This window comes from Callospermophilus lateralis, unplaced genomic scaffold, assembly GCF_048772815.1.
Source record: "Callospermophilus lateralis isolate mCalLat2 unplaced genomic scaffold, mCalLat2.hap1 Scaffold_112, whole genome shotgun sequence".
Classification (NCBI taxonomy): Eukaryota; Metazoa; Chordata; class Mammalia; order Rodentia; family Sciuridae; genus Callospermophilus; species Callospermophilus lateralis.
Window position 1 is genome coordinate 3767363 of NW_027511460.1, and position 25135 is coordinate 3792497.

The following is a 25135-nucleotide window of genomic DNA, read 5'->3' on the forward strand; positions in this document are numbered from 1 at the left end:
TTACCTTTCTGGGTACGTGAGTGATTTTAACATGACACTCTGGATCCTGTAGTTGCATGTGGAACATTGTATACTTGAGGTCTGGAAATACGTCAAACCAATGCTTGAAATATTTACAACATCAGTGAAAAATTGAGCAAAAATATTGACTTCTTGAAGTCTATAAAATGGTTTGCTCTTCCTAAATAAAAATTTGCATATTAATGATTTTAAACATACATTATGTCTAAAATCAGTATAATCCTAATGAAGCAGGATTTAGAAAACAATTTGATATGGAAAAGGACAAATAAAATACTTGTTAAATATTTATTAAAATAATCTAAACAGTAATTTACTATAAACCTAATAAAATAATAATAATAAATACATTACCACAGATATATTGGGGGAATACTTTTGAGGAAAAAAAAGTGAGATATCCTGTCTCACTCTAGTCAGAATGGCAGTTATCAAGAATATAAATAACAATAAGAGTTGGCGAGGATGTGGTGGAAAAGGTACAATAAAACATTGCTGGTGCAGCCAATCTGCTGGTGCAGTCAATCTGGAAAGCAATATGGAGATTCCTTAAAAACCTTGGAATGGAAACACCATTTGACCCAGCTACCTCACTCCTTGCATAGTCCCATACCCAAAGGACTTAACAGCAGCACACTACAGTAATATAGCCAAATCAATGTTCATAGCAGCCCAATTCACAATAGCTAAACTGTGGAACTAACCTAGATGTCCTTCAATAGATGAATTAATAAAGAAACTGTGGTATATATACACAATGGAGTATTACTCAACAATAAAAGAGAATAAAATTATGGCATTTGCAGATAAATGGTGGAGTTAGAGAATATCATGATGCTAAGCCAAGTAATCCAATTCCCCCCAAAAAACAAACAAAGGCTAAATGTTTTTCTCTGATAAGTAGATGCTTATACATAATGCGGTGCAGGGGCAGGGATTAATGGAGAAACTTTAGATTGGGCAAAGAGGAGGAGGAAAGGGGACACAGGGGTAGGAAAGATGGTGATATGAGATGGACATCATTACCCTATGTGCATGTATGATTGCACGAATAGTGTGACCCTACTTTGGGTACAACCAGAGATGTAAAAAACTGTGCTCCATTTGTGTATAATGAATGGAAGAGCATTCTTCTGTCATGTATAACTGATAAGAGCAAATAAATAAATTTTTGAAAAAGGGATATATCTTGTTTTTCTGAGTGAGTGCCTAGATTATACTTTTGTTTAAGATTATTTGTTTTACATTTCTTTCTTTGGACACTTCAATATCACAATTCCTTAAACAGATTAGAAGTTCAAATAATAACCCTACTGTTCTATGCAATCTTATCAAAGATTTCACACTTAAAGTGATAATCTATAAAAGCCGGGACCCATTCATTATTTAGATCTCAACTAATTCAAAAGAAAAATTAAGGGTAATATTTAGTGAGTACAATTTCCTCAGCACTCATGATGTACCCAGAATTCTAACAATGCTCCACATATTAGACCTTATTTGACTATTTCAACAACTCTTTGAATTAGGAATTCTGAGCATTACTATTATATATATGAGAAAAGTGAGTAGCAGAGCATCCAGGTGCCTTTCTTAAAGTCACACAGCTGATAGACAAGCACGTGGGATGTCAACAGCCTCACTGGTGCTTCTCTGCCAATTCTTCATTTCCGTGTCCCTGGAATTGTTTGAATTAGCATGGATTTACCTGTCTGCAAAGAGACTCAACCTACTCCACTGCATTTTGTCTCTTTAGATAAAACTAAGAGCAAAAAAAAAAAAAATAAGAAAAACTGGAGGCAGCATATGAGGGGGAGGAGGATCAAAATGGAGGAAAAAGGGAACAGGGCAAAAGAATGAGAGAAGGAAGGGAAGGAGAGGAAAAGAAAAGAAAGTTAAGGAGAAGAAAGGAAAGAAGAGAAGGGAGAAAATTGTTTTTTAAAGTCTATTGAAATAAAATCTGTAAAAACATTAATTAATTAATTAATTAAGTAAGTAAGTAAGTAATTCTATAAAAAAGAAGCTCCTCTTTTGAGAGAAGAAAGACTTGCTTTAAACCAAGGTGACAATCTCATACAGAAACACTGAAGAACAAACATTTCCTACCATATCTTATTTTTTATTGCCCTCCTGTTTTATTCCTTTACAACAGCTAGGCCCAAAGAAGGATTCCATCATTATCCTTAAGGTTTATCCCAGCTCCCTCCCAGCAGAGCCACCTCCTCCTCTTTCACAGAATATGTTATTGAATATCTCCCTAATGTTTTTCCAAGAAGTTATCTGGATTTCAATACTTCAAATTCAACATATCCATATAGGAACATGTTACCTTTCCCACCAATTTGCATCCACCCCAGTGGTTTTAAATGCTGACAGGTTGCTCATGATCACCAAGTAGCAACCTCAAATTGAGAGTCCAGAAACATATATCCACCAGTTTTCACTTTGACATTTGAATATCACAAGGATGCCTAAAGCTTAGAAGTTTCAAATCTAAACGAATCATCTTCCCCAACACCTTCCCCTGACCACAAAAAGAAAATAAAATCTAAACAAAAACATAAATTTCCTAACGATATTAAAGGGCATTATTATCTTTATGGTGTTGGAAAAGTAAATTCATGTGTTGGATAAGTAAATTCATACTACCATCTATTGCCTTATCCCAAAAATCAGGATTCATCACTAATACCATTCTCCTGTCAATTCCCACATCTAGTGTATCATAAATGCTTAATATGAATCTTACCTAAAAAATATCTTGAATCTTTGAATCCAATCTCATTTTTCTATCTCTGTTGCAAATCATCTTACCCAGGAGACCATTGTATCTTGCCTATAAATATACTTGCAATAGCACTCAATTCCCTCTCCAATTTCCTCTCTAACCAATGTGGTCTATTGTTTTTCCAAAATAAAAATACAGTCTTGGCCCCAGTCAAACTTCCCAATGAAAACATTTCAGTGATTTTCATTTGTCCAGTGAATTTATTACAAATTCTGGAGCATGGCCTCTGAATTCTTGTTCCTGTGATATCTGGGAGCTCTCTCTCTCTCATCTTTCTCCCTCCCCACCCCTCTCATTTGTTCTACTTCTATTCTGAAACACAGAGCTCCTGTCAGGTCCCAGAGTGGCTTGTGCTGCTTTCTGCATCAAGTTCTTTGCATTTGTGGGTCCCCAGCCTAGAATGCAGCAGGGGCCATGACCTATTCATCATTTAGATCTCAACTAATGAAAAATACCCACAAAAATGTTTTAATGACCCCACTAATTCATGTTCCCTACCTTAAGTTTCCATACATGAGTATAAATTTGTCTCAAGATATTTTTCCTGGACAGATTTTACTTTTATCTTATTTATAATTTGTCTATCCTTCTATTCCTCACTATGCTGCAAGCTTAATGAGGAGAGGATCAACTCTGTTTTGCTCATTGCAATATTCTAAACACTTAGCAGAGGGCCTGACTCAATGTACATAAAATTGTTTGAAAATAGGGATGATGGACCTACTTGTGTTCTTTCTATCATTAATTTAAAACCAATATGCTGAAATCATATAAGGGCAGAGATCTAATTTGTCCAAGAGTTTCTTTCCCATCCCTAGCATTGTTCCTGGGCTATGAAAATTCTCAACATTTTTTAATTTAATGATTAAATTGGATCATCCCCAAATAAGTCTTACCTCACTATGGAATAGCACTCCACTTTTTAAATAATCACCAAGCTCCACACACGAAGTTACTCTAAATAGATTTCTTTTCTTGATTTTCACATTCATTTAATCATAAAAACACAACACATAACTATTTGTAAGCCTTAAAACCTCTAGAGTCTCACACTTCTTTTTCATGCCCACTGGCTTGATCCACGCCCCCTCATCTTTTATTGGAATATGGCAGTAGCTCTATCTGTGGACTCTTGGCACCAATCTCGTTCCCTCTAATCTACCTACTGCTCATCCATCTAGGGAATTGTTACAATCTGAACTTGTATTACTGGTATTTCCTGTTTAAAGTCCTGCATTGGCATATTCATACTTTTGGTCTCATAAGATCTAAGTGATTTTTAGTCACAAGGGAAATGTGTCCACACTATATCACTAAGTATAACAATCAGGATGCAGACCACATTTTCAGTAAGATACACATTTTGCTAAATAAAAAAATATATCCACAGTGTCATGAGCAAAAACAACAACCACCAAAAAAAAAAAAAAAAAAAGAGGCTCAGAAGAAGGCAGAGAAGGAAAAGAACAAGAAAGGGGAAAAAAAGGAGAAAGAAGGGGTGGAATCATTATTTTTTTAAAAAAATGGTTAAGTGTGAATATTCTTGGGTGATACGATTATAGGCAATTCTCATTCTCCAGTCTATAAAATGACACATTTTCTACAGTGAGGAAATATTCCTGTTTCAATTTTGGAAAGGCAAATAAAAGATCATTAACATTCTCTGACTCCCAGAGCATCTAAAAATAATTCAAATCCCCAATAATAATTAATATATAAACAATAAAGCCATTATCCAGATGGGCAGATTTTACCACGGAATGTTCCCATATTTTACATTTCTCCATGGTGTTCCATATATTTGCAAAGTAAATCAAGACATAAGTTTGCTTTCCAGAAAAATTCATAGCAACTGCTTGAGAACTCTACTCTGTGCACTATTCTTAAATTATGTGTTTTCCCATCTCCCTATCTTTGAAAATAACTTCTCTCTGTTTTTGGAGTCCATCACCTTATTTTCAAATGCTCCCTTGCTTCTCCTCTGTGCTTTAACAGTAACTTAGTGATATTCTATCATAAAACTGAATTCTCAGAGATGCAATTATGGCTTAGTCTTCCAGTATTCTGTGACTTCCTTGTGAACAATAAAACTATTTCAGTTTGAGTTTTAGTACTCTGTAAAATGTCTGAATAAGATTTGTGATGAATAATGTGTTGGATAAGTAAATTCATACAAAAGCTAAAAAAGCATATTTCTGATAAGACTAAATAATTGACTATATGAATATGCATAAATATACATACTCAAATTAGAATTACATACAATGTTACAAAAAAGTAGTCAACTATTTTGCAATAATATATACAATGACAACACATTTGACCAATGTTCAAAATTAGGTAAATAACGCTTTAAAGCTTTTTATAATAAAAGACCTGTGCTTGATAAAAGTAAAAAATCTGGATTGAAATTCTAATTTGATTTCTTTTATCTTCTTTTGTAAGTGAATACAGAAAGCTTTAAAAAAGGAAAAGAACAAGAATAATTGGTACTCTTGCATTATTATTACATTTATTTTTTTTCTAGAGAGAGAGAGAGAGAAATTTTTATATTTATTTTTTAGTTTTCAGTGGACACAACATCTTTATTTTTATTAGTATGTGGTGCTGAGGATGGAACCCAGTGCCCGGCACTTGCCAGGTGAGCACACTACCACTTGAGCCACATCCCCAGCCCTACTACATTCATTTTACCATTAAATTATCTGCAATGCTTTTACTAACTTTAGAAAATTAATGTTAGAGTTTTTAATATTAAAAAATTCATTTTTCTCAAAAGTTTTTAAAAACTGCCTGACTCTCAACCAAGAATATTATTCCTGAGGATGATCATTGCTTCCCATGATGGAAGGTCTTTACTTTTCTTCAGTATGGAGGTTTTCAGTGATTTTTATCAACATGAACTTTTTAAATCATTTTCTTTGTGTAGTGCATGGTCTAAAATATTTTGTCTTAAACACTGTATCAGTTGTAAAGTGTGTCTCCTTTTATATTTTAATGTTATTCTTATTTTAATTAAATGTTAATAATACAATAATATTAAAGACACTGCTATTGTTGTGCAAATAAAATTGGCAGGAACTTTTTCCTAGTTCATAGTTAATGGCTGAATAAATCTATATATCACTGTATACTCAGGTCCGAGGTCCCTCACACATTAGACTTAATCAATTTGCCAATTCAGGTACTAGGACTACCTAAAATGTGACAGGAGCAAATGTTTGAGATACTAACTAAACCCCCTGAAGCTTCAATATCATCAATAGCCATTCAAAAGTTAAAACAAACTATTATAAGTGCAGCCATAGCAAAATAAAATTTATCTTTTATTTAATCACCTGACATGGTAACTGTGAGTCTTTTGAAAGCAACTCTGTTTTTTAATCGCTTTCCAGAAGTCCAACACACTATATTGGAAGTCATAATTTCAACTCTAACATGTACCTATTTGTCATACTTTTGAGAGAAAATAAATTTCCTGCTTTAAGAATTTATTAAACACACAGGAATTCAAGAAACCCACATGATAGTTGGCTTTGAGATGATTAGATAACATTAGAAATGTATATACAATTGCACATGCATAAGAAGCTAAATAGAAGATTAAAGAAAAACATCCCTCTCCTATTATTTAGGAAATTTGTGGCTGAGCATGGTTTTCTGAAATACTAAAATGGCATCACTTGGTTATTAACTGATGCCACTGGACCTTCACTTTTGCCACTGTAAACATGATGTTGCATGAAAACTGAAGAAATTGGGAAGGCAAAATTGTTAGGAAGAATACTGGAATTAAGAATGGAAAGATGAGGCTGAAGTCATAGCTCAGCGGTAGAGTACTTGCCTAGCACGTGTGAGGCACTGGGTTCGATTCTCAGCACTACATAAAAATAAATAAGGTATCATGCCCACATCCAACTTTTAAAAAAAAGAATGAAAAGACAGAGAGAAAACAAAACATTTCTTCTTGTACTCTTGTAACTGAGTTAGTAACCAGTTCTATAATATTAATTAGCTATTCAGCCTCATATTCAATATCTTCCTCTTTAAAATGAAAGAATCCAAAGTTGACACATGGGATCCTTGTAATATCTAACATTTTAATACTCGTTGGATAGAAATTTACTCTGTTTGGACTATCTTCTAAACTGGATACTCAAGATAGCAAACATTTAATGTATGAAAGAAGAAAACATGAAATGGTACTTACTCATAGAGCCTTGGATTTTCAATGGTTCCAAGTTGGTTTAATAATCTAAATGAAATATAGCCATCACTCATAGCTTCACCCACAGCAACTATACTGAGAACAAAATAATAAGCTACAAAATAAAAATATAAAAGGCCATTCACATTATTTTTAAACTTTAATTTTGGTACATATACAAATACAAAGAGATATATATTATTTAATTTAGTCCTATATTATATATGTTAAATGATATTCATTAGAAGCTCTCTTTTTGTCCTTAAGTAATATATTTTGCTTGTTTCTCAGCTTTTTTATTTTTTTTGAGGGAGGGAATACCAGGAAATGAACTCAGAGGCACTCAACCACTGACTCACATCCCTAGTCCTATTTTGTATTTTGTTTAGAGCCAGAGTCTCTCAATGAATTCCTTAGAGCCTTGTCATTGCTGACTCTGGCTTTGAACTCAAAATCCTCCTGTCTTAGCTATTGAGCTGCTCAGATTTCAAGTGTGTACCACTGCACCTGACTTGTTTGTCAACTTTTGACTAGTCTCAAAAACAAAGAATAAGAACCTAGTCATGGTTGTGGTTAGGATTTGGCCAAATACCTAATAAATTCTAATTAATCTGCAAATCAAAAAATAAACAACATTCAAAATTTAGGCCAATTAAACAATTTGTACTTTTCAATAAGATTTCTAAGGAAATATGATAAGGTTTCTTAATTATCTGATTAATAGTCCAAGCTATATCTGCTTGACTACCATCACCCCCAAGTTTTGGGGCTGCTGAATGATTAAATTAAATGACTCTATTAAATTAAATAACCATAGTAGGGCAAGTTCACAGTAGGTCCTATTCAAAATGCCCTCATGAAAATTTAGTATGGTATACCTTCCAGAGGCAAAACTACTGAAATCACCCCTATTTTCTGAACAGTTTCAGGATTACACAGGAAGCCCTGACTCTGCCAGTTATCTTGAGTCTTCCCTAGAAGACAATATACATATTCAAATATAATGTGAAATCTGTAAATTTTCCTGTGAGATAGACAAAAGTTATAAATGCTCCTGTTAATCGTTTCCACTAAATAGCCAGAAGTAACATCATTCATTGTGCTTAGTATTACCTCAAATAAAGTAACACATTTATGACTGCATCCTATAAATTTCTAATGCAAGAGATGTAAAGGAACACTTCTTATTCTGAAGTTTATGCCCAGCTTCAAGCAGAGTATTTTCACCCACCTCACCCATAAATTGGCTCAGGTAATTTCTGGTAGCATCGTATATTAAAATGTTACAGAATAAGCCACCATCCTACTATAAGTATGTAGAAGTGGTAGGTGAGCAATATATATTTTAATACAAAATCAAGCCCAAAAGGAGGAAGTACAAATGAAGAAAAAAACATTCAAGGCCATAAGGGTTGAAGCCCTGGGACCTGAGAACTGGGTGAAAGAAGGAAAGTGAGGCTGAAGTGTCAACCTCCACAAAGGAAAAAGAGACCTGGTACTAAGTGACAGAGCTGAAATGCAGGTCCCTATAGAGATCCAGGGACCTCAATTTCCTGCCTCATCATTGAAGTGATCAAAGGGGAAATTACTTCTCCTGGTTCTGTGCCTGTATGAATCTTTTTTTTTAAATCATTTCTTTACTTCTTTTTGAGGTTCTAAGGATTGAACCCAAGGCAAGACAGGCATTGTACCACTGAGGTACAAACCCAGCAGGTATTAAGGTTAATAAAATAATGATAACATGAAATTTAAATTAATACAAGTCATTTAATGAAGAACCCCAAACAATTTACATAAGAGTCCTCTAGGATTGTAATGATATAGTTCTAGAAAAAAGGAGTCCAATGTGCTCTGAGAGAGAATTTTGAAAAACAGCTGGCTGCTGAGCATTTTCTATATATATGAAACACATGAATTTCTGATTTAAAAGAGCACAGATTTTTTCATTAACAATTAATCCAGACTTGAAGGGAGCATCAATATTGAAAAATAACACCACAACAAAATAAATTAATAAATACAATAAGAGAAAAGTGATAGATTATCTTCAGGAAATAATTAGGTTCATAAAACAAACAAAAAAAAGAAGCAGCTTGAATGAACATAAGAGAATTAATATTTTCAATAAGCTGAACAAAAATGTTGATGTAGAACTTATCTCAAACTATGTTTTCATTTCTAAGTTAGAAAAAAATAAGAATATTTTCAAGGGAAAAAAAAAAAGAAAACTGGTAGAGACCACTAGCGAAAAGTCACTGATATTGTATATGTCAGGAAAAAGTTAACACTGAAAGGAAGAAATGCAGGATCAGGAGAACTCCAGACACAAACTTAAAAAAATTGGGAAATAAAATTGAATAGTTAATGCAATAATGATATTTATAATTAATATTGAGTATTAAATAAATGGAAGCAAAATACCACAGAATAAAGTATTAAAGATAGATAAAAAGACAAGATTCAAAGAATCTGTGAGGTAAATTTTTGCTGTGAATATAATCTAATAAAATAGTCCATGGGGGTAAGATAAATTTTTACATATAAAGCAAAAATAAAAGAAGCAAATATGATATATAATATATTCAGGAACACATAACAGCACTATATACCTTCCAAACAGCAAAAGAAGAACATAAATTTATATCAAGCATCCATATAGAATTCATTTCTTATCAGAGTAAACATTTTGCTCTGCAAGTGACTGTGAAAAGGATGAAAAGACAAATTACAGCCAGAAGACTTCTAGAGCTAATAAAAAGTTTTAGTAAAGCAGCAGGATAAAAGATCAACACACATAATAAACCCAATAATAACCCACTGAAAAAGAAATTGGGAAAACTATCCCATCCACATTAACCTCAGAAAATAAAATAAAATACATGGAAATGAATCCAACAAAAGATGTCAAGGATCTCTACAGTGAAAACTATAGAAAACTGAAGAAAAAAACTGAAGAAGACTTTAGAATATGAAAATTTCTAATGTAACAGATGTAAATATCATGAAATTACCATATGATCCAGCTATACCACTCCTCAGTACATATCCAAAAGAACTTTACATCTTGTTCTTGGATCTGCAGAATCAATATTATTAAAATCGCCATACTACCAAAAGCATTATATAAAGATTCAATGCAATCTTCATTGAAGTGCCAATGATATTCTTACAGAATTAGAAAAAGCAATTCTAAAATCCATTTGGAAAAATAAGAGATGTAGAACAGCCAAAGAAATCCTGAAAAATAAAAATATGATGCTGTAGACATCACAATACCAGACTTTGAAATACACTAGAGAGCTATAGTAACAAAACAGCATGGTGCTGACAACCCAGACAGACATGAAAATGAATGGAACAGAATGGACACAGAGACAAATCCATGTAGATACAGTTATCTTAAACAAAAGAAAGTTGCTAAAAATATACACTGGAGAAAAGTTAGCATTTTTAACAAATGGAGCTAGGAAAACTAGAATCCTATATGTAGAAGAATGAAACTTGGCCTCTATCTCTCACCCTGCACATAAGTCAATTAAAAGTGGATCAAAGACCTCAGAATTAGGTCTTTAACTCTCCAACTGTTCAAAGAAAATGTAGACCCAACACTGTAACATGTTGGCATAGGAACTACCTGCTTAGCAAGCCCCTTAAAATGCAAGAAATAAACTTAAAAACCAATAAGTAAGATCTCATTGAATTAAAAAGCTTCTATACAGCAAAGGAAAGTAATAAGAATGCCTACACAATAAAGATCTTTGTCACCCACACCTCTGGTAGGGTATTAATATTAAGAATATATATAAAGAACTCAAAAACTTGACACCAAAAACAAATAACCTAATTTATAAGTAGGCAGATGAACTGAACACACACCTCACAAAAGAAAAAATACTATTGGCCAAAAAATCTATTTTTAAAATGTTCAACATTGCTAGTAATCAAGGAAATACAAATCAAAACTATGGTGAGACTTCATCTCACTCTAGTCAAAATAGCAATTATCAAGAATACAAATAACAGTAAGTGTTGGTGAGGATATGAGAGAAAAAGTACACTCATGCATTGTTGATGGGACTGCAAACTAGTGCAACAAGTATGGAAAGCAGTATGGAGATTTCTCAAAATCTAGGAATGGAATAACCATATGATCCAGCTATACCACTCCTCAGCACATATTCAAAAGAACTAAAATCAGCATACTATGGTGACTCAGCCACATCAATGTTTACAGAAGGACAATTCACAACAGCTGAAATATGAAACCAACCATATTTCAGCTTCAACAGATGAGTAGATAAAGAAAATGTGGTACACATACATGATGGAGTTTTACTCAGCCATAAAAATGAATAAAATTACGGCATTTTCTGGTAAATGGATGGAACCGGAGACTATGATGCTAAAAGAAATAAGCTACACTCAGAAAGTGAAAGGCCCAATGTTTTCCCTCATATGTGAAATCAAGCCCAAAGTAAGGAGGAAAAAATGAGAGAAAGAAAGGAAGAGAGAGTGGGAACCAGTGGGGGGATCCCATCAAATAAAAGAAATATGGGTAAGCTAGGTGGAGGAGACTAAGGGGGAGGAAGAAGGGACAGGATAAAGGAAGAATAAAGGAATGAATCTAACCTAACTTTTCTATGCCTATATATGAATATATCTCCGTTAATCTCACCATCAGGTATCTCCACAAAACACTAACAACGACAACAAAAAGAAACCTAAAAAATAAACAGCAGAAAAGTCTATAGAGTAGAGGAAAGGAACTGCAAGAGGAAGGGGAAATACTGGAGACAGAATTTTAGTAACTTACATTCCGTGTTTTTTTAATTATGTAAAAATGAATCTTAATGTCATGTATAACTAACATGAAACAGTAAAAAACTGTGAAGACGAGTTGCAGAACCTGAGAAAATATTTTCAGACCAAATAACTAATAAGTAATAATTTCTACAATATGTAAAGAAATCTCAAACTCAATAGTTAAAAAATAATCCAATTGGAAAATGCCAAAAAGGCATGAACACACTCTTCACCTAAAAAGGACTTATAAAGAGATATTCAATATAATCACATGTCAGGCAACGCAAGTTAAAGTCAAATGTGGTGTCAGTATATGCTCATCAGAATCGGTAAGATTTCAAAAATAATGACAAAGCCAAGTGGGAATCAGAGAAAATAGATTACGCATAGTTTGCTCAGGGGAATACAAAATGATATAGCCATTTTGGAAAACAATTGTCAGTTTCTTATAAACTTAAGCAAGCAATTAGTTTATGATACAACAATTGCACTCCTGAGCCTTGTGACAAAAATGAAAACATATTCACACAAAACTTTGTACACAAAATTCTTAATAGCATTATTTGTAATAGCCAAAAACTAAATTCATCCTCTATGTTCTTTTAACAGCTCAATGGTCAAACTATAGTGCATACATACTCTGGAATACTACTCACAGAAGAAAAGGAATGAATTATTCTTACATGTTACATGAATGACCTTTCAGGTTATGTTGCATGATGAAGAGCCAACAACAAAATCACATACTAAATAATTCCTTTTATATAACATTTTTGAAATGACAAAACTTTTGAAATATATTTTAATGGATGTCAGAAGTCAGAGACAGCTGGGAAATAGCATATATGATTATAAAAGCACAACATAAGGAATCCTTGAGGTGATGAACTGCTAAGTATCTTAACTGTAGTGGTAGAGACATACCATATACATGTGACTAATATGTATACATATTATACATACACACACACACACACACACACACACACACACATATACACAATTTAGGAAAAGATCTGAATAAAGAAGATGGACTATACAAACATCAATATACTGCTAATGAAATTATATTACCTATAGTATTATAAAATGTTACCATGGAGGGAAATTGGATAAAAGGTGTGTAGCTCTGTATTAGTTCTTCTATTTGCAAATCTAAAATTAATAAATAAAAATTTTAATTCATTAGTGGACAGACTCAATTCAGTATAACAGGACATACAATTAAGGTTTAAAGAATTATAATGTCTTGAAGTGACAGTGAGTACAACTTCAAAACCTTAACAGTAACTGGCCCTCCTAAATTCCTCAGACACCAAAGTCAATGCCACTAACTAGAAACTAACCTCATAATATCCATATAAAGTGATTTCTTTATAAATCACTTCCAGCTTTTCATCTCTAAAGAAAATAATTGTGCTATCTTACATGGGTCCTCTTTAAGTTAATTATGTAATACAACTGGCATAACATTCTCTCCTGTTCTACACATTTTCTCTCATTTAACTCTAAATATATTAGGGAGATTATTACTTATTTGCCATTTTCAGATGTATACACTTTAAGTCTTAATTTGGTATAAATAATATATACAAAAGTCTTAGGCTTCCTAAGATTTATATGCTGAAATGATTTCTGGAAAACAAATCATGTTATTTTGAAGGAGGCTAGGATCATTTCTTTGGGAAAATATTATACAAGCATCTGATCAACTTATCTAAAAAAATAAAGTCCTTAGTCAAGTTTGTTCAACTATCTGTAACAAATTTTTTAAAGTGATGGAATTTGGGAGAGTGCAAAGCATATTTTCAATAAAATAAAAAGGACTACAGCAGGCACGGTGGCACATGCCTATAATCCCAGCAGCTTGGGAGGCTGAGGCAGCAGGATCTTGAATTCAAAGCCAGCCCCTGCAATTTAGTGAGCCCCTCAGCAACTCAGGAAGACCCTGTCTCAAAATAAAACATAAAAAAGGACTGGGGATGTGGCTTAGTGGTTAATGCCCCTGAGTTCAATCCTTGGTGCAAAAAAATTTTTTTTAAAGGAATACAAAAAAATAATATTTTTTAATTTATTAAAAATGTTAACAACTTACTACAAAATGGACTTGTACTACTAGTATCCAAATACACAATGGTCCTATGAGGCCATCCTTCCACTCTTCCTTTTAAGCCAATTTTCTATAGCTCAGCTTCATAACCTAAGATTTAAGAAACAGAACATTGGATATTGAACTTCTATCAAATAACATGCATATTTCAAATCACTAAAATATAACTAAAGAATTAATAAGCATAATCATTGCAATAATCACAGTCATAGATTTTAATAATTTAAAAAACATTTTTCAAATGATGTGGTATTGGTAACTGGAGCTGGTCTCAGTGGTACAGTACTTGCCTGGCATATGTGAGGCCCTGGGTTTGATCCTCAGCATTGCATATAAATAAATAAATAAAAAGGTCCACTGACAACTAAAAAAAAAAGTATAGTATTCTACTTATTTCAACTACAATAATAACTCAAATTCAGGATTCATCAATAAATCCACTCTCTAACAGTCTAATCAGAATTTAACATGTCACAAGACTTATAGTCTATTTATAATAGGTTTTACTACTATATTGTGATTTCATAATTGTACTTGTAACTCTTTAGTAAGTTCTGCAGAATACAATGTAGTAAATGAACATATAATTTAGTTCTTTGGGTATAGCCCTCAGTTTTCCTATATACACATGCATACATACATACACATATGATATGCATGTATATATATGATGTACAATATAAATATGTTAATAGCATAAAGGGCATCTATACACAGTCACATAGTAGATGACATATTTAATAAATGTACACATATGCATATAGAATTGTATTATATATAACAGATTTCCATATTTATAAAATTTAAATATTTATTAAATATATATGCATATACATATTTCAAATGCTTCTTTGTTCCTCAACTCCTACCTCCAACATGGAGATTTGAATGAAGTAGAAAGAATGCTTAGTGGAGATTTCACACGTTTAACTTTAGTTCCTACTTATGCTCTCTTTTTTTAACATTTATTTTTTGGTTGGACACAATATCTTTATTTATTTATTTTTATGTGGTGCTGAGGATTGAACCCAGGGCCTTGCATGTGCTAGATGAGCGCTCTACCGCTGAGCCACAACCCCAGCCCCCACTTACACTCTTAACCAATCTGGGTCAAATATGAAAAAACAATAAGACCAAAAAAACAATACTAAAAGAGCTCTACAGAAAATGAACCCACATGATGTCATGTGGGCAGACGTGAACTAGGATAATAACAATTTTGTGTAATGCATACCTGCCTAGAGATTTTCCATATATCTTAGTTCTGCTAAAGAAAACTGGTTGCATATGATTGGATTCAGCCTTTGTAATCACTACTTACTCTTAGAGCTCCTTTGGTTTTAGAAACATTTCTGGAATATTTTTCCTTGATACTGACTGGACGTTTATATGCTAGGCTCTAGTATTTTCTTTGGAAAACACTGAACAGTCCCTGAAATTCTAACATTCTATTTTCATATGCATTCTTTTTGCTTTATAATTTTCCACTGGAAGACTTTAATTTTCAGAAGCTGCAATGCCTAAGTGCTCTTACCAAGCTTTATTGATTTTGAAGGTGTGAACCATGTAGGATTCATGACTACTTGCTGATACCAAATGGAAATCTATCTGTAGTTCACACCTCTTCACTTTCTCCTGAAACTTCACATTAAAAACAAATTCTCAGGGCTGCAAAGAATGGGCAACTTTCTTTATTTAAATGTAAATATAATTTGATGATAAATAGTTAGATCCATTTGGCTATCAAGAACATGGGTCATAATGAGGGCATTGAAATCTGCCCTCTATATTAAGTACATGAAGGCAGTTGATCTATTTCTCTCATTAATTATCTTTTAAAATTTAGTAGTAAATAAAATATTTATTCTGACAGTACCACATCTCCACAGGTGCATTTTCCATAAAATGTTAGCAAATTAACACATAACACAAATAATTGATTTTATGATTTAAATTCAGCAGAAAATACTAATAATTAGGGTATTCATTTTCAAAAGGAATTACAGTAACTATACCAATTCCTCTTACCTAGCCTAGGACATGAGTTTTCCTTAAAGCTGCCACAGTCCACACATAAGCTAGCCTTGTAATCTCTGTATGAAGAACAAGGAAATGAAACAAAAATGCAGTTTGTTTCCAAAGTTGCCATGAACAAGTGAATTGCTCACTGGTGGTCACACTTAATATATTCCAATCCTTTAGGGAAAAAAAGCAAAAGAACTATAGATGTATTAAACTGAGATTAATTAAAGAAAAACTGAAGATTAAGTTCTACTAAATTCTGTGCACCTCATAAATATGAAATTGTTGACTACAGTTTAGTTATATCTCAAGCCCCTTAACAAACAGTACCATTAAAAACTTAACTTTAGCATATCTTTTGCAGGAAAATTAATAATATTTTTCATAAAGTAATTACTAATACAGCAAGGATGTTTAATTTCAATAGAAGCAGGTTGTAAAAACACAAAGCTAGCACATTTAATAACTAGTATATATCTCTCCCTTCTAATTCTCTACCTCTAAGATTTCCATCCAGCATTAGAAATACCTATGGAAGCAGATGACATTGAAACATTATGATCTCTCTTTCCTATCCCAAGGTCTAGCATCCTCTCTCTCCCTTTGACCAAACTCGTCTATCTTCAGCAGCTTTTGGCCTGTGTTATGTCTTACTCATTACTGCTGTGAACCTAAGAATATTTATCACCATGGCTCTAAGATGAGCCAAATTCCACACCTGTAGCAGCTGTTCATCTATCTCTCTATATAAGACAATCAAGAATTGAGAATATTTGTTTGTACAATAAAATGGTGATGGTGAATATTGAATTTTGAGATCAAATGTGTGTTACATGATACTTTAGCTACATGGTGCTTTCTCAATAACTTAAAAGTTTTCCTAACATTTAAAATGATGAACTAAAATCACTGGAAACATTACATAATAGGTCTCATTCATAACCAAATGATATGACTACTGGCAATCTTTATGAATGACTCAGGGTCAAATTAAAGTATTTATGATCAATAACTATCCTGAATCTTGGGGAAAAAAGATTAAATCAAACTATTGCCCAAAGATTAAAAAAGAAAAAATAAATTATTTTCTTTCACCATTTCCAATCATGCATAGTTCATTTGCAAATACTATTTCATATACCTGAAAAAATTGACTTAGGACATCCAGGTTGTTTTTTTCCTCCATTTGGATAAAAATCTATATGTCCCAATGGCTCTTGGATACCTAAACCTAAGAAGAAAAGTACCCAAGAATCACAAAGTGTATATAATCAGGTAGGCAACAATCACTTAAAACAAAATTGCTTACAAAATCTATTGAAAAGTACTCTAATTTTTAAATTGAAAATAAAATAAAAGCTATTTTTCAGATATGAGTTTCTATCATGATAGTTTTTCAAATTAATTCTTTGTGAGATTATATTTTATTGATTTTATATATTTACCAGTCACCAGTTTACTATGGGCCAGTCATAGTTCTTTATGCTATTAGTGCATAAATAAGTTTTTAAAAAATAGAGCAAAAATCCTTGTAGTGGAATATACTTTCTAGTGGAAGGAAAGTATGTGACAAATAAAAATATAATATTCAAGATAAGTGCTGTGGAGCAAGTGGAGCAGGGCGCAGAGCAAACCTAGCTAAGGTGGTAGCTGAACTTTTCAGTAGTTTGTGCTTCCCGCTGAGAAGGCTGAAAGTGAGTAAAGATATGGAGGATGTGAGCAGTAAGCCACGGTGATATGTGTGCGAGTAGACTTGGAGTATTTAAGGAAGCCAGGTGGCTGGAGCATAACATGTAAGAAGGATCATCAGAAGACAAGAATTCACACCATATATGACCCTTCTGGTCAGGGTGAGGATTTATTCTCATTTGGGGTTATCATGCCTGGGAGCAGCTGATGCTAACTGGTAAAACCTAAAGAGCACACTGCCTCAGCTGGTATGACTTGAGTCAGGGTGGCTTGCAACATAAAGCTATGAGTCCCAGGATTCTGTAGATCTGTAGATCTTTGGGGCACTGGTGAAAGTTGAAATTCTAAGTCCATTATCAATATGCAGTCTAATACCCAGGAAGTCACTAGAATGAAAAAAAGGTAGCAAGCTCAGAAAATTCAGGACTACAATTATAAAACCCTGTTGCCAAGTAAGATTGAAATGCTTTGGCTTAAGGCACAAGAAATTAACACAGTTAACACTTGGAAGAAATCAGCAAAATGTTTAGCATAACAACAAAATAATTGAGTCTGACATTAAGAATTATGATGCAAAAGATTTAGCCTCAGCAATTTAGTGAGGTTCTAAGAAACTTAATGAGACCCTTTCTATAAATTAAAAAATATATTTATCTATATTTTTATCTTTATCTATGGTAATATGCTCAGTGGTTAAGCTGGGTTCAATCTCTGGTACAAAAAAATAAAATGCCAAAGATTAAGATCCAGCAAATTTAACTAGTATATAATACTAAGAGAACACAGTAACAGCTAGGGAGGTATTAGAGGGACATGAGAGCACTGGTGATATACATAATGGTGGGGAAGTGAGGACCTTTAGCATATAAGGAAATATAAAAGACAACTTAGATGACTTTAATTAACGTCACCAGATTCCAGGGCAGCTTATGCATTGTATGACTAAAAGAAGAGTTGAGTCCCTCTTTACATCTCATCTTATGCTCAGCTTATGGCATTTAAGCAAAAATGAAATCCAACAATTTGGAGATCTCTGAAGTTTCCTAACATCTAAGTGCAACGTTGGGTTCTAATTTTGGAACCTGCTATTTCTCCAATCTGCCACTGGGGTTGACCCAAACAGGAAAGCTCCAGGATCAAGGGGAAGCAAAAGATACTTATTATAAACTTAGAAACAGCCCTTCATTCAGGCATGTTATTTTTCTTCTTATCAGATGCAGGGAGCTGGGCGGCTTGGTCAGCTTAGATCATTAATTCCCTTGATTTTAAGAATGATGGGGAGAACAAATATGGCCTTTCCATTTTCTTTTTATTGTAAATTATAACAACATAAGAAAGTAGCATAAAATAAAGGGCTACAAATATACTATTATGAGGCAAGTAGCCTCGTACCTACTCATGTCAAGAAACAGCACCTAGAAACCTCATTGGCCTTTATTCAGTCACAAGCTTTTATCTATCCTCTAAAGATAACCAACATCCTTTCCTTTAATGAAATCATTTTTTATATAAATTTATATGCTATGAATATATACAAGACACTACATATACATAAAACATATACATATGCTTTTGTGTCTGGTTTTTTTTTTTTTTTTTGATCAGTCTGTTTGTGGTGTTACTCCACATGATCAGGTGTGAAGGTTATTTACTGCTACGTAGCTCTTCAGTGTATGAGTATTCCACAGCTTTATTTGTCCTCTACAGTTGGGAGACATTTGTGTTGCTTCTATTTTCAGGATAATATTCATTCATACTCTGAATAGTATTGAACATATATTCATGTACATGCAAAGGCAAATCTATTGACTGTACACTGGAAGTGGAATTGCTGTTTTATAGACCATGAATATCTTCAGTTTTAATAAATAATGCAAAAGTGTTTCCAAAATTGCAGCACCAATTTGAGCCTCTATCAACCACATTTGAATATTTCTGTTTTTCTATAACCTCTTTAACAAATGGTCTTGCCAGGGTTTTGAATTTTGGGTCTCTTTATAAGCATGTGGTATTTCATTCAAGTTTTAATTTGCATTTTTCTTTTTACTAACTTTAAAAATGTTCCATATGGTTATTATTTATTTGGAATTTTTCCTTTATAAAAATGCCTTATCAAGCCTTGATTTTTTAAAATATTTTTTAGTTGTATATGAACACAATATCTTTATTTATTTATTTATTTTTATGTGGTGCTGAGGATTGAACCCAGTGCCTCACATATGCCAGGCAAGTGTTCTACCACTGAGCCACAAACCCAGTCCAAGCCTTGATTTTTAAAATTTGATTATTTTTGTCCTTATTATTAATGCACTCTTGTCTTAAAGCTCTTTCTCCCCATATTTTTGGTTTGCTCTTTATATTCTTTTTTCCATATATTTTAGTTTTCAATGGAAATTTATTTTATTTATTTATATGTGGTGCTGAGGATTGAACCCAGTGCCTCATACATGCTAGTCAAGTGTTGTACCACTGAGCCAGAACCCCAACCCCTTGCTTTTTACTTTCTAAAATTTTTTTATTAAGTTCTCAGTCTTTATGTAAACAAATATTTAAGTCTTCTGACTTGGGTTATGAGCTTTGTGTGATTTGGAAAAAATACTATTCTCTACTCCAATATTATGAAGATTTTTAAAATTGATACTACATAAACTATTTGCTTTTCCTTTTCCATACTATATGCACAATGTGGACAGGATTTAAATTATATGTAAGTTAGAGGGTTTTTCCCAACTTCAATAATTAACAGGTTGAAACAGAATTATTTGTTGAAATTTCATTTTCATTTCATTTTGCCCAGCTGTGACCCACCTGCCATGAATCTCAGAAGTTTTACAAAAAACTTATTTTATTTTATTGAATTTTTTGTCTTCATTATGTTAGTGCCACACTGTCTTCATTTCTATGAGTTTATAATAAAATTTGACATCTGTGAAAAATATGTACCTTTTTTCTTCAAGACTGCCTTAGCAATACTTAGCCCTTTTTATTCCAAATTAATTTAATACTTAGATTCTGAAGTTATTTTTTAAAAGATGGAATTTAGGTTTAAAAAGGGGGGGAAGAGGATCAAATCAATGACTATTAATGGCTTGAATAGAACAAATTATGTTACCCAAAATTTTCATTTTTAGGATGATGTGCTACTTCTTGAAACCTGAAGGAGGCAAACTGAGACAAGCAGTGTCATTCGACAATGCAGGAAATCATTAACATGAAACATCTTATCCACATCCCTTCTTCCTCTTATTATCTCCTCTTCTCCAGGGTCTACATTTAATTTTTCATTTTTAAATCATTAAGCCACTGCTTTACCTTTGGCATCAGAATGGATGACATCTACAAATTTTGCATCAGTGTAATCTAATCTACTATTTGATGGTTTTCCAGTAAATTTTGGCCCAGCAGGATCAAGACCTGAAATTCAAGAAAGGAATGATTAATCTAATCAAGTCTTACTTGATGCTCATTTATTGCATGGTTGTATTATTAATATTACATTAGAAACATACTAAGCACTTTAAGTTGAAATCTGCCCCAAAACCATATTTAAAGGTAAGTAAAACTTGATAAATAGCATGTATCTTCATTATTTGAATACTTAATATCAACATTTGAAGACAGTCAAACTAAACCACCTTAGAGATACCTACACACAACATTTTGAAACATTTCTCGAATTTTCATTTAGGTAACAATTGTTAGCAAATTAGAAGTTCTGTGTTTAATAACAACTATAACTTCTCTGGAGGGGAAAAGATAATAAATAGTATGTGTACACATTCTCTTAAGAAAAAAAATATTTAAAATTTCTATGTAATATAAGTATTACTTATAGAGTAGCTTTAATTTTACATAAAATTCTAGACTCATGACTTTCTGAATTGTATCAAAAGTCAGGGGAGATAAAATTAATTTCCTTGAAAGCATCTATGCAGTGGAAGAAAGTACCATCTTAAAAATTTATTTGAAAAATATGTTGCTCATCTTGTATTCTTATTTTATTTAAATAGTCCCAATATGGAGCCATTAAATTTGACTAACAGGTAGAAATATATATCCATCCATACAAATTTTTTCTCGTCTCCTTTTCCTCTTTTCTAAAACTCAACTAAAAGTTTATTGTCTTTTATTAATACTTCAAAATGTTATCAATATTCTACAGACATATATATAAATAACTGTTTTAAAAATAACATAAATTGTTCAAGGAAGGATATTGTAATTCTTCTAAAATCACCACCACTTCTAGAGGAAGGAAGAAAGTCTATGTTGGCATTATTTGGTTACTGAGTTTTGTGGATACAGTAACTCTGTCATGGGAATATGTGGGAAATTGGGAATCAGAACTCCTCAAACTTGGATACCGACTCTTGATTCTTCTAGCACTCAAGTATAACACTTTAAAAACTGAAATACAGTTTTGTGAAAATTAAGTACATCGCCGTATTCTTATCATTCTTATCTCAGCATACATGAAGTACAATAAAGTTTAATTTAATGTGCCAAATTTTCCTGTGTATTCTTACAACAATAATTTAGATAGAAATACAGGGATAGATCTTTTCCTCTCATTTCTATCTCAAGTCATATGAGCTGTTTTCAGAACTAAAAAATATTTTAGAATCTTACTTATAGCTAATATTTGAAGACGAGTGCAGAAAAATAAATGTGCATACATAATTTCTATTGCTTCATTTTTGTACCTGCTAAATTTTAAATAACTTCTGATACTTAAAAGTGTGCTAAAATAATAATTTATTAAAAATAGTTTTACCTGTTATTCTTCCAAGTCCACCATGAAATATCTTTCCAACAAAACCACTAATATGAGCTCCCAAGCTCATGCCTATGAAGTGAAAATTGTCAAGAGATGCTCCATGTGTCTACAATTGAAATTAAGAATGTCACAAGTTTCATTTTGGGTATTTACAAATCCTGTCTCACACAACCATGTTCTAAAACTCATTCTTTTTTTTTTTTCTCATGGCTTAATTCATTTCTGGGAGAAAGAGAAGATAACTTTTTAAATTTTTGAAACAAGTTAAACTTTTATTTAATTATCATTAAACTTTTATTTAATTATCATTAAACTTTTATTTAAAGGTAAGTCACTATGTATAGCTTGTTTTTTGTTATAGCAGTTCAAATGAATTAAGACATACCCCAGATCAATCTGACTCCAAAGTTTATGCTAATCTGTCTCTCCATTTTCTCTGTTTAGATTCTATCAAAAATCCTAGAAAAGCTGGTGAAAATGTAATAATCATTTCTACTTCAGAAATGATAAAATGAGGATTATGGATTTTAAGTGGCTTCCCCTATCACAAGCTGGATAGTGATGGAATCTAATCTGCCAAGGTCACGGTTTGAAAACCTGTTAGTCAATGGGTAGAGGTGGGAAGATGGAGGTGTTAGGAGCTTACATGAGGGTGTATTTCTTCCACCATATTCATTAGGAAATAATAGAAGACTTGTGGGCAGATCATGTCTAGTCTACATGTTGACATGCCTGAAGGCTTACAGAAAGATGTAAATTGCCACTAAGGGAAAACTAGACAGGCTTTCCCAGCACAAAGCAATAAAATTCTTAAAATACTTCAGAGCAATGCCCCAAAACTTGAAGGAAATATTTCTCCAAAGTTTAGTGCTACTGAACAATTTGTGTTATTTTTTAAAACAGTTACTGAACTTTGAAGTATTGCTAGAAATTTATCTATGCTTCAAATTGTCCCAAGTTTCTCTAGTTATCTCTCACCCTTTCCATACTTTGAGGTTCGTTTTTATTATGTAAAATCTATAACCACTAAAAAATTGATTGTGCACTTTTATTACCTACTGATATCAATGAGTAAGGCAATTATCTCCTTTGCCTTTCATAGGGATGGTATGATTTTCTCCAAATTAGGAAACATAAAAATAATAATGAAAGTTGATTATATTCAATGATTACTAAATGGTATTCATTGGTTAAACACATACATACACATGAACATTTTTTTATATATCTATGTATTCTTCTAATATTTCTATAAACATTATTATAAAATTTTATCTTAAATGCAAAAATAAGGAAATGTACATACAGAGGTTAACGAATTGTGATGGTTAGTGAAGGATCTGGACTTTGAACCACTGAGTCTGACTTCTAGCCACTATATGTAGCTGCTTCTTGGATTTGCTATGCTTGTTTAATTTCAGCAAAGACTTGGAAGTTCAGCACAACATGTGCAATTTCAAGCCCAAGAATGTACCACAGACCAAATTAACCCTTCTGTCTTTCAATTACCCATAACCCACCACCTCTCAGGACAAACATGAGTCTCCATAAAGGTTGACATGGTTAAGAAAACTCATTCAAACTATAGATGACCCAGAACTGGCCTAAATTTACCTGACCCATCCCCACTTTGAGCAAACCTGAATGGAATTTCCTTTGACATTGATAAAATTAATCTACTTTTCAGACTGTTTTCCCCTGTCTTTTACCAAATTCATATTTGATTAATGTAAACATGTTAAGACATATTTTAGGGAGAATATCCAAAGAATGAAAAGATTATATACTTTATCCCCTCTGCCCACTTAGGATCACTACTTTATTCTGAAGTTAATTTAGTTAGAGTCAAAAAAGTCTTACAATGTTTTAAATTAATCATAATAAATGTTTATGAGTATTATTTTAAAATAAGGTAAATCTAGATATACAAATATATTTTGATGCAAAGATAATAAGACTGCACAAATTAGAATTTCAAAGCTATAATTCTAAATGCTTATGGGAAAAAAGTATTACTTTTATTATCACAAGTAGTATTACATAACACATTATATATTGTATAGCAAGATTAATGATAAAATTTCCAGACTTACCAAAAGATATTGAATGTATTCAGTCAAAGTCTCAGCAACTTTTCTGGTGTTTTTAACTGCTCTGTTGTAAATAAAAGTTGTAGCACCATGGTTCCAGTCTACTACAATTACATTAATATCTTCTTTATGCAATAAACTCCTTACAAAATTTGAAAGCCATGATGGGGTGGAGCCCATTGGTCTGTATCCAAGAATCAGCCAGACTGTTTTCTTTTGTGTGTTGAAATTAACATTGAGTGAGTTATTGAGCCCTAATAGTGGCTCAGCACAGTTCAGGTTGTTCCTTGTATAGATCATCAGAACTATCTTTAATCTGGGAATAAACAAATCTTTTCAGGAATCCTTTACACTTAGATGAGAGAATTCAATGCATGGTCTTTTATTCTCTGAAATTAAAATTTAAAAAGTCAATCAAGCTGATAACTTAGATATTATTGGATTCTTGATGCTGTTATAAAGAACAAAATTGAATATGAGGGTTGGGGGATTTCAAAATTTTCTTAGCAATCAAATATAATTCACTAATCAACTGCACTGTTCAAAGTAATGCACTGATCAGGCAAAAAAATATAATTTCTAAACTAGAAATAATAAAAAAGTTACAATAGAAAATATAAATAAATAT

At 32.5% G+C, this 25135-nt stretch overlaps 1 pseudogene; it reads right to left on the minus strand.

The window, feature by feature from the left end:
* LOC143640086 (lipase member I-like) lies at positions 1-24888 on the minus strand (annotated as a pseudogene).
* Between the last annotated feature and the right edge of the window lie 247 nt (positions 24889-25135).